General features: G+C 45.2%; 1 protein-coding gene and 1 pseudogene across 1 annotated transcript in view; both read left to right on the top strand.

Moving 5' to 3' along the window:
• Positions 1–14,861, top strand: part of LOC138439615 (GTPase IMAP family member 7-like) — a 566,929-nt gene that overhangs the window by 206,435 nt on the left and 345,633 nt on the right. The gene's annotated exons all lie outside the window — the stretch shown is intronic.
• Positions 4,330–5,982, top strand: LOC138439782 (GTPase IMAP family member 5-like; annotated as a pseudogene).

Raw genomic sequence — 14,861 nt, forward strand, 5'->3', positions numbered from 1 at the left:
AGAAACTGCTCTGGTATGCAGGTGCTCAAAGGATCAGGCAAATGATCACGGAATGTTTAATTGTATTAGATGATGTTTGAGTGTAATCACATTACTTTGAGAAGCCTCAGGTTTGAGGGTAAGGGTATGAAGAGCCAGCAGGCAACATCCCAGTCTCCCCATACTTAGACATATCAGGATAAGCCAAACTATGTGGTTTTCTGAGAGCAGAAGCTCTTGAGATCAGTTTGGGAAATATGTCTTTTTTCCAGTTTTCTTCCTGTTTGTCTCCCAGGCCAGCAATCCTAAGGTAGGTTCTAAGTCAGTGAGCAAACCTTCTTCCTCTCATGGTTTTCCAAGCAACCCCACCCATCCAGGTGCTCAATCTCCTGGTAAAACTTATTTCTATAGCTTATGTCACTGATATAGAACCACTTGGAAAAACTAACATCTAAACCTTACAACAAACTGGAAAATTCTTAAAGAGATGAGGATACCAGACCACCTGACCTGTCTCCTGAGAAATCTGTATGCAGGTCAAGAAACAACAGTTACAACTGGCATGGAACAACAGACTGATTCCAAATAGGGAAAGAAGTACATCAAGGCTGTATATTGTCACCTTGCTTCTTTAACTTATATGCAGAATACATCATGAGAAATGCCAGGCTGGATGAAGCACAAGCTGGAATCAAGATTGCCAGGAGAAATATCAATAACCTCAGATACACAGATGACACCATATTTACGGCAGAAATCAAAGAAGAAATGAAAAGTCTCTTGATGAAAGTGAAAGAGGAGAGTGAAAAAGTAGCCTTAAAGCTCAGCATTCAGAAAACTAAGATCATGGCATCCAGTCCCATCACTTCATGGCAAATAAATGGGGAAACAATGGAAGCAGTGGGAGACTTTATTATGATGGGCTGCAAAGATCACAGCAGATAGTGACTGCAGCCATGAAATTAAGGATGCTTGCTCCTTGGAAGAAAAGCTATGAACAAACTAGACAGCACATAACAAAGCGGAGACATTACTTTGTCAACAAAGGTCCATCTAGTGAAAGCTATGGTTTTTCCAGTAGTTCATGTATGGATGTGAGAGTTGGACTATAAAGAAAGCTGAGCACCAAATTAATGCTTTTGAATTGAGGTGTTGGAGAAGACTCTTGAGAGTCCCTTGGACTGAAAGGAGATCCAACCAGTCTATCCTAAAGGAAATCAGACCTGAATATTCATGGGAAGGACTGATGCTGAAGCTGAAACTCCAATCCTTTGGCCACCTGATGTGAAGGACTGACTCATTGGAAAAGACCTTGATGCTGGGAAAGATTGTAGACAGGAGGAAAAGGGGACGACAAAGGATGGCATCACTGATGTGATGAACTTGAGTTGGAGTAAGCTGCAGGAGTTGGTGATGAATAAGGAGGCCTGGCTTGCTGCAGCCCATGGGGTTGCAAAGAGTCCAACACGACTGAGCGATTGAACTGAACTGAAAGCTTACTCATTGGCATGGAATGTTATCATTTCCCCTCTGCTCTTTACATTTGGAGATTCTATGAAGACAAAGTCGAGCTCACCAGGGGTTCTCACAGCATCATCCCAACTCAGATAAGCCTCCTCCAATGTCTTCCCTAAATTCCAATGCTCAGGGGAGAGGAACTGTGAGTGGGGTCACCAGCTCTTTGGACTTGGCCAGACATACTGTAGTCAGTTACACCTATTTGATGAATGAATGAATGAGCAAATAGTGTCTGGGACTCTTTCAGTTAATTATGGGAAGACAGAAGGTGGCAAGAGATGAAGGAGATGCCTATGGTAAGAACACATCTCACAATGCATGTTTGCCCCCAGGTGTGAGCTCTGGGTAGTAGGGGAAAGGGCTCACTCAAGACTGAACAGAGAGAAGCCTAGAGGTGACAATGCTGGGGTGAAGCAGCAAGAGGCCTGGGGCTGGCACTTCACCTGGATCTGTACCCCCGCCCTGCTGTGAGATATTAAGTTCTTTGACTAACCTGCAGGTCTGTTCCCAAAGTAGAATGAATAAACATAGAGGGCATAGAAGGGGACATAGAGGGCATCAGATAGTGTATTAGAGGGAGCATGATTTACCAGGGAGAAGGCGTTAGGGAACATGGATGGAGGTTATTAGACAGCAGGTTTAAGAGAGAGGAGAGGAAGAGGGAAATAGGGAGGGAGGGAAAGGAGATGGTCTCCTCTTATTTCTCTGATAGCCTATGAGGACAGTACTATAGTATTGATCTCACTTGTGCAGAAGAGATTTAACACTTAGATTAAACAGCTTCCCAGGATTACAGAGCTGACAGAGGGTGCAGCTGTGATCCCAAACAGGGGTGTGGTACTCCAGGCAGCCCCCACGGCTGCCCCGATGGCCTCCCAACTTTCTTTGGTGGAAGAGATCTGGAGGAAAAGGCAGAGGCCCCTTAAGTTCTCAAATAGGGACCAGTTCTGGATGACAGAGGTTTATTGGTTAATATTTTGTGATGAAAACTACCTGACGAGGTATGAAGGATAATTATCACTAACAGCCTTTTATTTGAAGAGGAAAATAATCTACTGAGAGCCTCAGTTTAGTTCAGTCACTCAGTCGTGTCTGACTCTGCAGCCTCATGAATCGCAGCACACCAGGCCTCCCCGTCCATCACCAACTCCCGGAGTTCACTCAGACTCACATCCATCAAGTCTGTGATGCCATCCAGCCATCTCATCCTCAGTCGTCCCCTTCTCCTCCTGCCCCCAATCGCTCCCAGCATCAGAGTCTTTTCCAATGAATCAACTCTTCGCATGTTGTGGCCAAAGTACTGGAGTTTCAGCTTTAGCATCATTCCTTCCAAAGAACACCCAGGACTGATCTCTTTTAGAATGGACTGGTTGGATCTCCTCGTAGCCAAGGGACTCTCAAGAGTCCTCTCCAACACCACAGTTCAAAAGCATCAATTCTTCAGTGCTCAGCCTTCTTCACAATCCAACTCTCACATCCATACATGACCACAGGAAAAACCATAGCCTTGACTAGATGGCCCTTAGTCAGCAAAGTAATGTCTCTGCTTTTGAATATGCTATCTAGGTTGGTCATAACTTTTCTTCCAAGGAGTAAGAGTCTTTTAATTTCATGGCTCCGATCACCTCAGTGTATTTATTTGTCTCCTTAAAATGTTTGTTTCATAACTACATGATATTTAAAACTGAATAAATAAAATATAGGCTCAGTGGTGGTGGTTTATTTGCTGAGTTGTGTCCGACTCTTATGACCTCATTGATTGTAGCCTGCCAGGCGCCTCTGCCCATGGGATTCTCCAGGCAAGAATACTGGAGTGAGTAACCATTCCCTTCTCCGGGGGATCTTCCCAACCCAGGAATTGAACCCAGTTCTCCTGCATTACAATCCCATTCTTTACTGATTGAGCTATGAGGGAAGTCCATAGGCTCAGAGTTCGTCTTAATTATAATTGAAGATTACATGCTTGCCTTTTCCAGTGCATGCTTACCTTTTCTAGCACCAAGAATGATGCAATAGTATACCTCATCTGAATAAAAATTTATCTCCATGCTTTTGCCAATTTCTGGTTATGTGTACTGGGATTTTTTAAAAGTTGTTATTGGGAGACCCACAAGGAAAGACATTTGATTAAAAACAGAGCAGGAAATTACTTTATGCTAGATTTGTCCCAAATGTTGCTGCTATCCCTCAGTCAGGGCACAAGTTTCTCTTCCCCTAGCTGCTCAGAGGGAAGGAGGTGGTAACCACGTTTGGGCCTCTTCCCCTTCTCTCTCTCATGTCCATCCTCAAAGGAGCCCTGGACCCCAATTCCACACTCCCACTGGAAGTTACATTGTACTTTCCTCTTTGCCACTGGGATGTCCATCTGATACAAAAAGTCTCTGGGACAGGAAATGCCCAGTAGGTCAAACAAACCACTGTCATTTACATCAAGGCAACTTTTATTCTCTAGTCTAGCAAGCTTGCTTTGATTCCAATAATAATAATAAATAAAAGTCTTGCTTCTTAATCCATAGAAGAAGGCTTTCTTTATTTCACGCCTTTTCAGCTTGAAGGGAGATAATCAACTGATGTGTATTCAAACATTTCTGGCTTTCCTGTAGAATAAAGAAGAAAAGCAGGTCACTGTGTTAACATGACTTAGCATCACCTGGCTTGCTTAAAGTTATATATGGATATTTAAAAATGAAATATGTTAGAAAATTATCAATGAAAATGGCTCATCTAAGGGTAATTGCTCTCGGCTGTCTGAATTGAAGGTGTTCTCAGGTCTTACCAACTCCTATAAGGACACTTGCTTTTATTCCTTCCCTCTTTTTATTCTTGAAGCAAATGGAAGGGCTGCAGAGGAGCAGATATGGAACCATGGCTGAAGGTAAGAAACCCTCCAAATTCTCAAGAGCTCTGGACACCTGGAGACAGTTACTGTCTTCCCTCGTCCACTCCCTGACCTCAAACACTGAGGCAGAAGAGAAACCCAGTTACTTTAAACTGCAGGAGAAAAAGGCAGCTATCGCGTTCTTTCTCTTCCCTACTGTCATCACACCCTACACACCTGAGCATGACACTCTGACCCCTGTGGTGATGTATGGGAAACGTGGAAACAAAACTTCAAGTCAGAAGTCAGTGGATTTGGAACCGAATTGTGCAAATGATATCTTTCCCTGCCTGTGCTCAGCTGAAAAGAGGAAAAGTTCCCCAGAGAGATTTAGTAATCATGTTTGAAAAAAAAAAAAAAATTCAGAATACTGAAGTAAGGGAAAAACCAACACAGAGTAAAAGGAACAAAATAACAGATCTTAGGCGCCTAGAATGAACCTAATTCAGATGGGCTCATAAGAACTCCAGAAGTCCTTGGATTCTCACTCTTCATCTCTTGAAAATTTTAGCTCTTGGCACAGCATCACCCTTGCCAACTCTTGTTGTTGTTTGTTGTTGTTTAGTCACTATGTCATGTCCAACTCTTTGCAACCCCGTGGACAGCAGCCCACCAAGCTCCTCTGTCCATGGGCTTTCCCCGGCAAGAACACTGCAGCGGCTTGCCATGTCCTCCTCCAGGGAACCTTCCCAACCCAGGGATCAAACCTGTGTTCCATGTCTCCTGCATTGGCAGGCGGGTTCTTTCCTACTAGCACCACCTGGGAGGCCCATCATCAACTATACTCCAAGATAAAATAAAAGCTTCAAAAAAGAATCACAAACTTAGTAAAACCGGGAAAATCCTTTTTTTTTTTTTTTTTTAACAGGTGGTATAGAACATCAGGGCTTTGAACCTTCCTCCTCCTTGAGGATCATCCTGGTAAGCAAAACAGGCAGCGGGAATAGTGCGACCGGGAAGAGCATCCTCTGCCAGCCCATGTTTGAGTCCAAGCTGAGGGCCCAGTCGGTGACCAGGAAGTGTCAGAGGGCAACAGGCATGTGGAATGGGAGGACCAACCTGGTGGTGGACACGCCCCCCATCTTTGAGGCTGAGGCCCAGGATCAAGAGGTGTATGAGAATATCGGAGCCTGTTACTTGCTGTCGGCGCCAGGGCCCCACGTGCTGCTGCTGCTGACCCAGCTGGGGCGCTTCACCGAGCAGGACGTGGTGGCCGTGACCAGGGTGAAGGAGGCATTTGGGGCAGGAGCTGAGAGATACATGGTCACCGTCTTCACCCACCAGGAGGACTTGACGGGCGGATCCTTGGATGAGTCCGGGGGCAAACACAGACAACCTCAGGCTGAGGAGCCTTGTCCGGAAGTGCGGGTGGAGGTACTGTGCCTTCAACAACAGGGCCTCCAAGGACAAGCAGAGAGAGCAGCTGGCCCAGCTGATGGCTGTGATAGAGGGGCTGGAGCGGGAGCACTAGGGCGCCTTCCTCACCAACGAGCTCTTCTTTGATGCACAGATGCTCTGGCATATGGGAAGTGGCACCCGTGGAGAAGGTCAGAGGTGCTACCTGGACAAGGTACGGCTGCAGGTTGCAAAGCAAAAGCAAGAGCTGAAAGAGGCCGAGAGAAACTGAGCCTTCAATGCTCTCCTCCGACTCAAAGCCTGGATCATTTCTCATGCCAAAATATTTGTTCTTGTCCTATGCCTTTTTATTTTTCTTGCCATTGTAACTTAGCTTGTAACTATACTGTCATTTTCAGATGACAGCTGCAGTCAGCTTCCATTTTTTCAGAGTCAGCATATCTATCTGTGTTGATCAGAAACTTTATTTGCTTTTTACATAATTTCATTTTCAATTTCACTTTCTTGCATCAGACACACCATCCCTTTTCTTCAGTTCTTTTTAGATAAATAAAATGCAAAGGGAAAAAAATTTCCCCTTTCTGTTGTGTTAAAAATGGTGAAGGTGTAAACTTCCCTGGCAATCCAGTGGTTAAGACTGTGATTTCAATGCAAAGGGTGCAGGTTCAATCCCTGGCTGAGAAACTAATATCCCATATGTGGTCTAGCCAAAAATTAAAGCAAATAATTAAATTCAAGAGCAAAATCTTTTTTTTTTAATGGTGAAGACAAATAATAAACTTCCTGCATGGCATCAAGAAATATTGGGGAGCTTGCGGAGAGGAAAGTGAGTGGACTGACATGCTGTGTGAGTGAGCGTCTGACCAGGGACCTCCTTTTTATACTTGGAATTCCTTATTTTATTCAGAAACATACTCTGACTTCCTTGTAGGTTGTAAAAAAAAAGTAATAATAAGACACTGCACAAGAGAGCAAAACTAGGGTGTTCTGGGACATCTCTGTGGTGTGAAGAGGCTGGGGGAGAAAGGAGGAAGGCCCTGGAGATGGGGTGGGGAGGAAGATCTTCGTATAGTTAGCCACTGGGTAACTAAAGAACCAGAAATCCTTAGAGCAGGGCTAGAAAAGTGCCAGATGGTGAGTGTAGGAATTCAGGCTTAGCCAGCCATCTGGTCTCCTTCAACATTCAACCATCTTTGTAGCACAAAAGCCACTCTGGACAAGAAGAAAGTGACCTTCAAAATTGCATTCCCTACAAGTTTATGAAATTTGAATTGCATGGACTTTACATATGTGATGATGAACATTATTCTTCTTTTGATTTTTTGACCCATTGTTGTTCAGTCTCTCAGTCCTGTCTGGCAATTTGCAACCCCATGGACTGCAGCACACCAGGTTTCCCTGTCATTCACTATCTCCAGGAGCTTTCTCAAACTCATGTCCATTGAGTTGGTGATGCCAACAAACCATCTCATTCTCTGACATCCCTGAATCTTCCTGCCTTCAATCTTTCCCAGCAAAGATTTTTTTTGAAAGATTTTTTCAGTCTCTTCTAATGAGTCAGCTCTTAGGTGGTCAAAGTATTGGAGCTTCAGCCTCAGCATCAGTCCTTCCAAAGAATATTCAGGACTGCTTTCCTTTAGGATTGACTGGCTTGATCTCCTTGCAGTCCAAGGGACTCTCAAGAGTCTTCTCCAAAACCACAGTTTAAAAACATCAATTCTTTGGTGCTCACCCTTGTTTATACTCCAACTCTCACATCATCACATGACTACTGGAAAAACTATAGCTTTGACTTTTGTCAACAAAGTAACATCTCTGCTTTTTAATACACTGTCTAGGATTGTCATAACTTTTCTTCCAAGGAGCAAGTGTCTTTTAATTTCATGGCTAGAGTCACCATCTACAGTGATTTTGGAGCCCAAGAAAAGAAAGCCTGTCATTGTTGTCATTGTTTCCCTATCTTTTTGCCATGAAGTGATGGGACCAGATGCCATGATTTTTGTTTTTTGAATGTTGAGTTTTAAGCCAGATTTTTCACTCTCCTCTTTCACCAGAAGGCTCTTTAGTTCCTCTTCACTTTCTGCCTTAAGGGTGGTGTCATCTGCATATCTGAGGTTATTGATATTTCTCCCAGAAATCTTGATTCCAGTTTGTGCTTCATCCAGCCTGGCATTTTACATGATGTACTCCACATATACGTTAAATAAGTATGGTGACAATATACAGCTTTGATGTACTCCTTTCCCAATTTGAAACCAGTCCATTGTTCCCTGTCCAGTTCTGAATGTTCCTTCTTGACCTGCATACAAGTTTCTCAGGAGGCAGGTAAGGTGGTCTGGTATTGCTATCTGTTTAAGAATGTTCCACAGTTTGTTGTGATCCACACAGTCAAAGGCTTTAATGTAGTTAATGAAGCAGAAGTAGATGTTTTTCTGGAGTTCTCTTGCTTCTTCTATGATTCAAAAATGTAAAAACGCTCCTCAGCTCACAGAACTAGCCTGGATTTGCTCTGCAGGCTCTGGTTTGCCCACTCCTGTCTTAGAGGGGGTTTTCCATCATGGGTTGAGCTGGGATGTAGTGCAACATTTTGAACCCCAAGGTCAGCATAATGGTGTGTGACACCTGTAGAAATTTTTGGAAATGGTGGCATTGCACAATTCAGTGGTAGAAAAGAGTAGTACGCAGACACTGGAGTGAAGTCTGAGTGGTGGTCACCAAGTTAGTGGAAAGAGGAAATCAGATGAGGAAGGGGCTGGGTGACCCCTTCCCAACTTCTTCTATGGGATAGCTGCTCATCCCTTCACACCCTGTAGGGGAGACCCACAGTCACACAGGCAGCTTGTAAATGATGAACTCTCTGTGAGGCCAAACTCATTGACAATGTCTCCACTGGTGACAAAGATGCAGTTGATCTTGACATTGCTATCCCACAACTGATTCCAATCTCACGCAAGCAGTGTTATGTGTGATCTCCTCAAGCCCTTGAAACACCGAGCAACTCAGAGTTCTCAGACCAAGGACTCCTCCTCAGTGTGGTCTTCCCAAACTGTCTGACCCAAGCTAGTCTCTCCCTTCCTTGACTTCATCCAGTTCCGTTCCACCCACACGTAGCTGAGTGCCAAGGGTTGGGGTCTCTGCTGGGCACCAGGGATATGAGAGAAGTAAGGCCAAAGGCACCTGTGCAGTAGAGGGAGAAAGACATATAAAAATGAGGGTGAGTGGGAAGTGAGCCTCCACACAGGGAAGCAAGAGTAGACCTCGCTGGTCATGACTAGAGAAAGCCCAGGCAGGAATGAAAACCCAGTGCGGCCAATGAACAAAATAAAGCAAAAATGGGTGTGAGAGAAATTTGTCCATGGTGAGATGTCAACCAGAAGGAGAGTGCAGGCTTGGAGGCAGAGGTGTACTGGCCAGGGTGGGGCTGGCCCCTCCCTCTAGGACTGACTTCAGACAGAGGGAGCTGGCAAGACATTCAGTATCACAGTAATCAGTAATCCAAGTCTGTGCCCCAACTGGTAATGCTGGATCAGGCGAGAGATTAAGAATCACTTGAGGAGGCAGGAAAGGACCAGTCTGGGGTGGGGGGGCGGCCTTGGGGGAGTTCAAGGGCTTTTTCCCCAAGGTTTTTAAGCAGGTTAGGAATTTCAGGAAGATCACGCTGCAGCAATATGGCAGTTGGACTAAACAAGTGTGAGCCTGGGAACATGGCATCACATTCAGAAAAAACGAATTCCATCTCAACCATCCATCGGGGCCTGATCCATAAAGGGAGCTGTGGGGATGGAGAGGACAGGACAGGAATGCGGACACCAAGGGGGTGAATTGACACTGATGAATTGACATCTTTCTGTCTTGGCCCCCCAGGGACCCTGGTTCCCCCCACTGCCTGGGCCCTCAGAGGAGATTGGGCTGAGCAGAGGAAGGTGGAGACTTCAGATCTGGTGGCGTAGACCTTGAAGCCTTCTGGGCTGGGTGGTTTTTCTCCTTCCTCCAGGGAAGGCACTGGACCAGAGAAACTCACTTAAGAAAGTATTCAGGAGCAGGACTGCTGGAGGATGGCCTCCCTTCAGGGATGCAGATGGTCGGTTCCCAGGCCTCCCCATGATGAGAAAGCATCTCTTGCCCCAGGAGCAGCATTTCTCAGTGAGCCAGACTGCATTCCACCTTTGTTGACTTTCTAGGGGTGTAAAGCTGAAGGGCGAACCCAGGAATATTTTGCAGTAGAGGAGAAGACAGGGTCGTGTTCCACTTTGACTCACACATGGATGTTTCCCAATGTCATCTCTTGGAAAGTGTTCAAATATGAGCACTGATTCTCTCTCAAAAGGTGAAGGAAGCACAGAAAAACCCACCTGGGGGCCATCCCTTTTCCTTTGCCCCTCCTTTTGTCATTTTCAGAATAATTCAATCCAGGGCTTTTCCACATTCTTGGGATGCAGTGAACTTCCATTTCTTGAAGTGGGAGCTTTAGATATAGGCAGAGGTCCTCCCTGTCACCTGATAAAAGAGAAATCCATTTATTTATTCTCAATTCACTTTTTTGGCAGGAAGCATGAAAACACGGGTGTTCTGATAAATTTCAGGATTTCTTTTAAAGCGATATGAAGAACTCTTTATTAGTTCAAATGTTTTCAAATGCAGGTAAAAGAGACCCCAAACTCTAATGGCTTAAGTAATAAGGGAATTTATTGGCTGACATAATCAGAAATCAGAGATGGGGTGGGCTTCAGGGCTGGTTGATTCAGGGGCTAGTGTTGATTCCATTACTCTGTTCAGCTTTGAAGTGTTGGGTAAGGTGACCGTGGAGAAAAAGAGAGTAAGCCAGGCATTCAAGCAGAAAAAGATTCATTATAGGAAGAAAGAAGGAAAGAAACTGGCTTTAGAGAAAAACCAGTGCCCTCCCTTTACAGTCAACCCTTCTTATATCTTATTGATGGGTAATTGTGCCCCGAAGGGAGGGGGCCTTAGTTTATCTTTAGCCCGCAGCTGGGATCTTGTGGTCACGCAGTTGAAGGGGTCTCACAGTTGAGTGATCACATAGTCTTGACAAACGGGCACCAGCAGGGAGAAACAGGATACTGCCTTCAGGGAAAACAGGTCACCCACCCGGGCAATGTGGCCACATGACTTCATCTCTTGTTTGTCAGGGCACCACAATGAGCCATATTTTAACCATATGCTATGAGTCCCTTGTGAGCCCTAACATTCCAGCCTTTTTGATATAGGGTACGGGCTGAAGGTCAGTCTTCTGTATCTGCTTTGCACTGGTTTTGTTAGGGGAAACACACTGATTGAAACCACCCACCCTGGCCAGGCACCATTTGCATGAGTTGCTTTACAACAGGAGGTCCTGGTAAGGAACACAGAACCAATAAGCCTCCACCAACTGGAAGACTTCAGGAAAGGTCAAAAGGAGACACCACATTTCCAACCTCCTCCCAGAATCTTTCTCGCTGGCATCCATCTTAGCTGAACAAGGCGTGCATCACCAGGAAGAACTCTGAGTCTGAATGATTGGCTAAAGACGACCAGGAAACTAATCCCATCACCATAAAACCCAAGACTGCAAGCCACGTGGCAGAGCTGTTCTCCTGGGTTCCCTTACCCTACTGCTCTCCTCCCAGGGGCCCTTTCCCAATAAAATCTCTTGCTTTGTCAGCACATGTGTCTCCTCAGACAATTCATTTCTGAGTGTTAGACAAGAGCCCAGTTTCAGGCCCTGGAAGGGGTCCCCCTTCCTGTAACAGTTTGGGGTGTTGTCATGGAGTAAGATAAGAATATGCTGGAATGTGGGTTAAGGGAAGTCAGGGTGGGCTCAAAGCGTGTGATAATTGGAGCGAGTTAAAAGTAGCTCATGAATAGTCTGGCTGGTGAAGGCTCATAGGCAGTCCTGGAGAAAAAGACACATTTTGAAAAAAGACACATTAGACAGGGGCTGAAAGTCAGAATAAGGGTTAATATGAGAAAGGCGCCCAGTAAAGGCAGGACCCGTGGCATCCAATCCCAATTGCTTAACCAGTTTTCCCATGATTTACTAAGATGTTGATGTATTCTTGAGGCCCTATTTGTCAGATTGCTTGCTGCCTGTTTTGCAACACCCTATTTATTGTCGTAGAAGCAGCAGGCTTCGTCTAGAAAAAGACAAAGGCCTCCTTTTTCTGCTGTGAGAAGGTCTAATCCTCTTCTGGTTTGAAGAACCACAGCTGTCAGGGAATCTAAAAGGCCCTGGAGAGTGATAAGGCCAGTAGCTACTTCCAGGCTCTCAGTAAGATCCTTAGAGAGGCTGTGATAGTAGTTTAAAGAGGTCGTGAGCCCTGCAGTCCCTGTTCCAATCCCTGCTGCTCTTCCTAAGCTTATCGATAAGAGAATGAATTGAATTGCTTGTTTGGGTTGGTTGTAGATTAGTGTGATAAGGGAAGGTTTGGTTGTTAGGAGGAATAGAGATATATCAAGTAAGATCAGGGTTATTGAAAGGGGCTTAAGAGATATGGGAGAAATGAGGTATCAAATCTTCTAATATCTCATTGCAAATATGAATTGGAGGCTCAGAAAAATTAGGGATGAGGGTGGTGGGGTTGAGAGTAGGACAGCATTCATTCAAAAGAGAACTTGGAAGATTCTAGGAGGGTGACATGAATTAGTTGGATACGAGAAGGTGATAGAACAGCCATGGTCTTGTGTGAGAGTTAAGTCCTTAAGGTCATGTTGTGAGCAGTGGGTGTCCCAAAAGTAAGTTTTTGCTTTCTTGAGTAAGAAGTGTAGCTGTGGCCAGAGCACGTAGGCAGGCTGGCCATCCCTGTATGGTGGTATCCAGTTGTTTTGACAGGTAAGCAGTGGGGGCAAAGGAGGGGCCCTGCATCTATCCTAAGACTCCTAGGGCAATTGTATGTCTCTCAGTAGTGTAGAGTATAAAAGGGTGAGAAAGATCAGGCAGTGTTAAAGCTGGGGCTGAGAGAATAGCTCGTTTTAGAGCATTAAAGGCTGAACAGATGTTTGATCTAGGATCAAGACGCTCCGAAAGATCCCCCTGGGTAGTTTCATATAGGGATTGTGCTAGGAGGGCAAAATTGGGGATCCAGAGGTGTAGATACACAGCCAAGCCCCAAGAGGACAGAATTTCCAGTTTTGATGTAGGGAGTGATTAGGGCAGATATAATGGGCTTTCTATCAGTAGTTATATGTCTCTTTGTTGGTGTCAGGAGAACTCCAAGATAGGTGACCTCAGGAAGGGAAAGCGGAGGAGATACTTGATAGCCCCAATCAGCTAGGAAGTTGAGGAGTCGTATGTCACTGAAAGTGTATGAGTGAGGGGCTACAAAGGAGAAGATCATTTCGTATTGGAGGATAGAGCTTGGAGCAAGATTGAAGGAGGTTAAGTCTGAGGCTAAGCTTGGCCAAAGAAATGAAGACTATCATGAAATCCTTGGGGAAGGACAGTCCAAGTTAATTGTTGGGAGCGATGACTGTCTGGATCTGTCCAGGTAAAAGCGAAAAGATCTTGAGAGTCTGGGTGTAAAGGGATGGTGAAAAGTGCATCCTTGAGGTCCAGGATGGTGAAATAGTTGATAGAAGGAGAAATAAGGGAAAGAAGAGTATAGGGATTTGGGACTACTGGGTCAATGGGGACAACAGCAGCACTAATAAGTCTCAAGTCTTGAACCAGGCAGTAGGAGCCATTTGGCTTTTTAGCAGGATAGGCATGTTGTAAGGAGAATGAGTAGGGAACAAGAGACTCTGACGCAGCAGCTTAGAGATGATGGGCTTAATCCCTGTTGATGTATTTGGGAAACAGGGTATTGAGATTGATTGGGAAACTTTGTTGGATATTTTAGACGAATATAAACGGGAGTATGGTGGGAGGCGATGGAGGGGTTATCAGTATCCCAGTCTGTAGGGTTTATGGAGAAGGAGGGTAATGGGGGAGGTGAGGAAATAGTAGGTTTGAGGAGCAGTAGCCAGGCCAGGTCAGGGAGAAAGATTTGGAATAGTGAGGAAAGCCTTGAATTTGGAGAGTAGATCCCTTCCAAGGATTAGAGTGGGGCATTTGGGGAGTATGAGGAAAAAATGAGAGAATGGTGTATTTTGAAGTGTGCAAGGCAGAGGTTTGGTAATCTGTGCTGTAGGCACTAAACTATCAACACCCACAACAGAGATCTGAGAGACTTCAGTTTTTCCAGAATAAGCAGGCATGGCAGAGAAGTGGCCCCTTGTTGATAAGAAAAGAGATCGGCTTACCTGCCACTGTGAGAGTCACCTTGGGCTCCATAGAGGTGATGAGAGTTGGGGCCTGGGGCCCTGGGCACCTTTGGTTTTCAGTGGTGAGTCCAAGGAGTCTGGGCAGAGCTGGGTCCAAGGACTCCTCCTTTGGACCGGGAGGCAATGTCTGGATCCCTAGAGGCAGATGAGGGCAGTCTACCTTCCAATGTCCCTTTATGCCATAATTAGGACTTGGACCCAGAGGGGGCCAGGGCTTTGGGCATGAGCAGGCCCAGTGCCCTTCTTTACCACACTTGTAACAGGGCCTAGATGATTTCTTTTCTCTGTCAGAGGATTGAGGTTTGGAGCCATGTAGGGCAGTGGCTGAGAAATGATATTTAGCCTGATGTCTTTGAGCCTTTTCTAGTTTTGCCTGTGCTTCCCAGTTATTGAAAATTTTAAAAGCCAAATTTAAAAGATCTCGTTGAGAGGTTCAAGGGCCTTCCTCTGCCTTTTTTAAGCTCTTTTTGAATGTCTGGGTATGATTGGGAAATAAAATAGGTCAGTTCAGTCAGTCAGTTTTGTTACTCAGTCGTGTCCAACTCTGTGACCCCACGGACTGCAGCATGCCAGGCCTCCCTGTCCATCACCCAATCTCAGAGTTTGCTCAGATTCATGTCCATCGAGTTGGTGATGCCATCAATGGCTATTAAGGACAATAATACTTTCTGTTGAAGTTGGATCTAATTTTGTATATTTTTGTAGAGCTTCTGTTAATCTAGCTAGAAATTATGCTGGATTTTCACCTGGTCTTTGAGTTATTTCTCTGAATTTATCAAAGTTAACAGCTTTATGTCCTGCTTATTGGAGGCCTGCAATAAGGCAAGTCACCATATGATTATGGGCTGTTCACTCCAGACGCCTTGCCTGGTAG

Source organism: Ovis canadensis, chromosome 4, assembly GCF_042477335.2.
Source record: "Ovis canadensis isolate MfBH-ARS-UI-01 breed Bighorn chromosome 4, ARS-UI_OviCan_v2, whole genome shotgun sequence".
In the NCBI taxonomy this organism is placed as follows: Eukaryota; Metazoa; Chordata; class Mammalia; order Artiodactyla; family Bovidae; genus Ovis; species Ovis canadensis.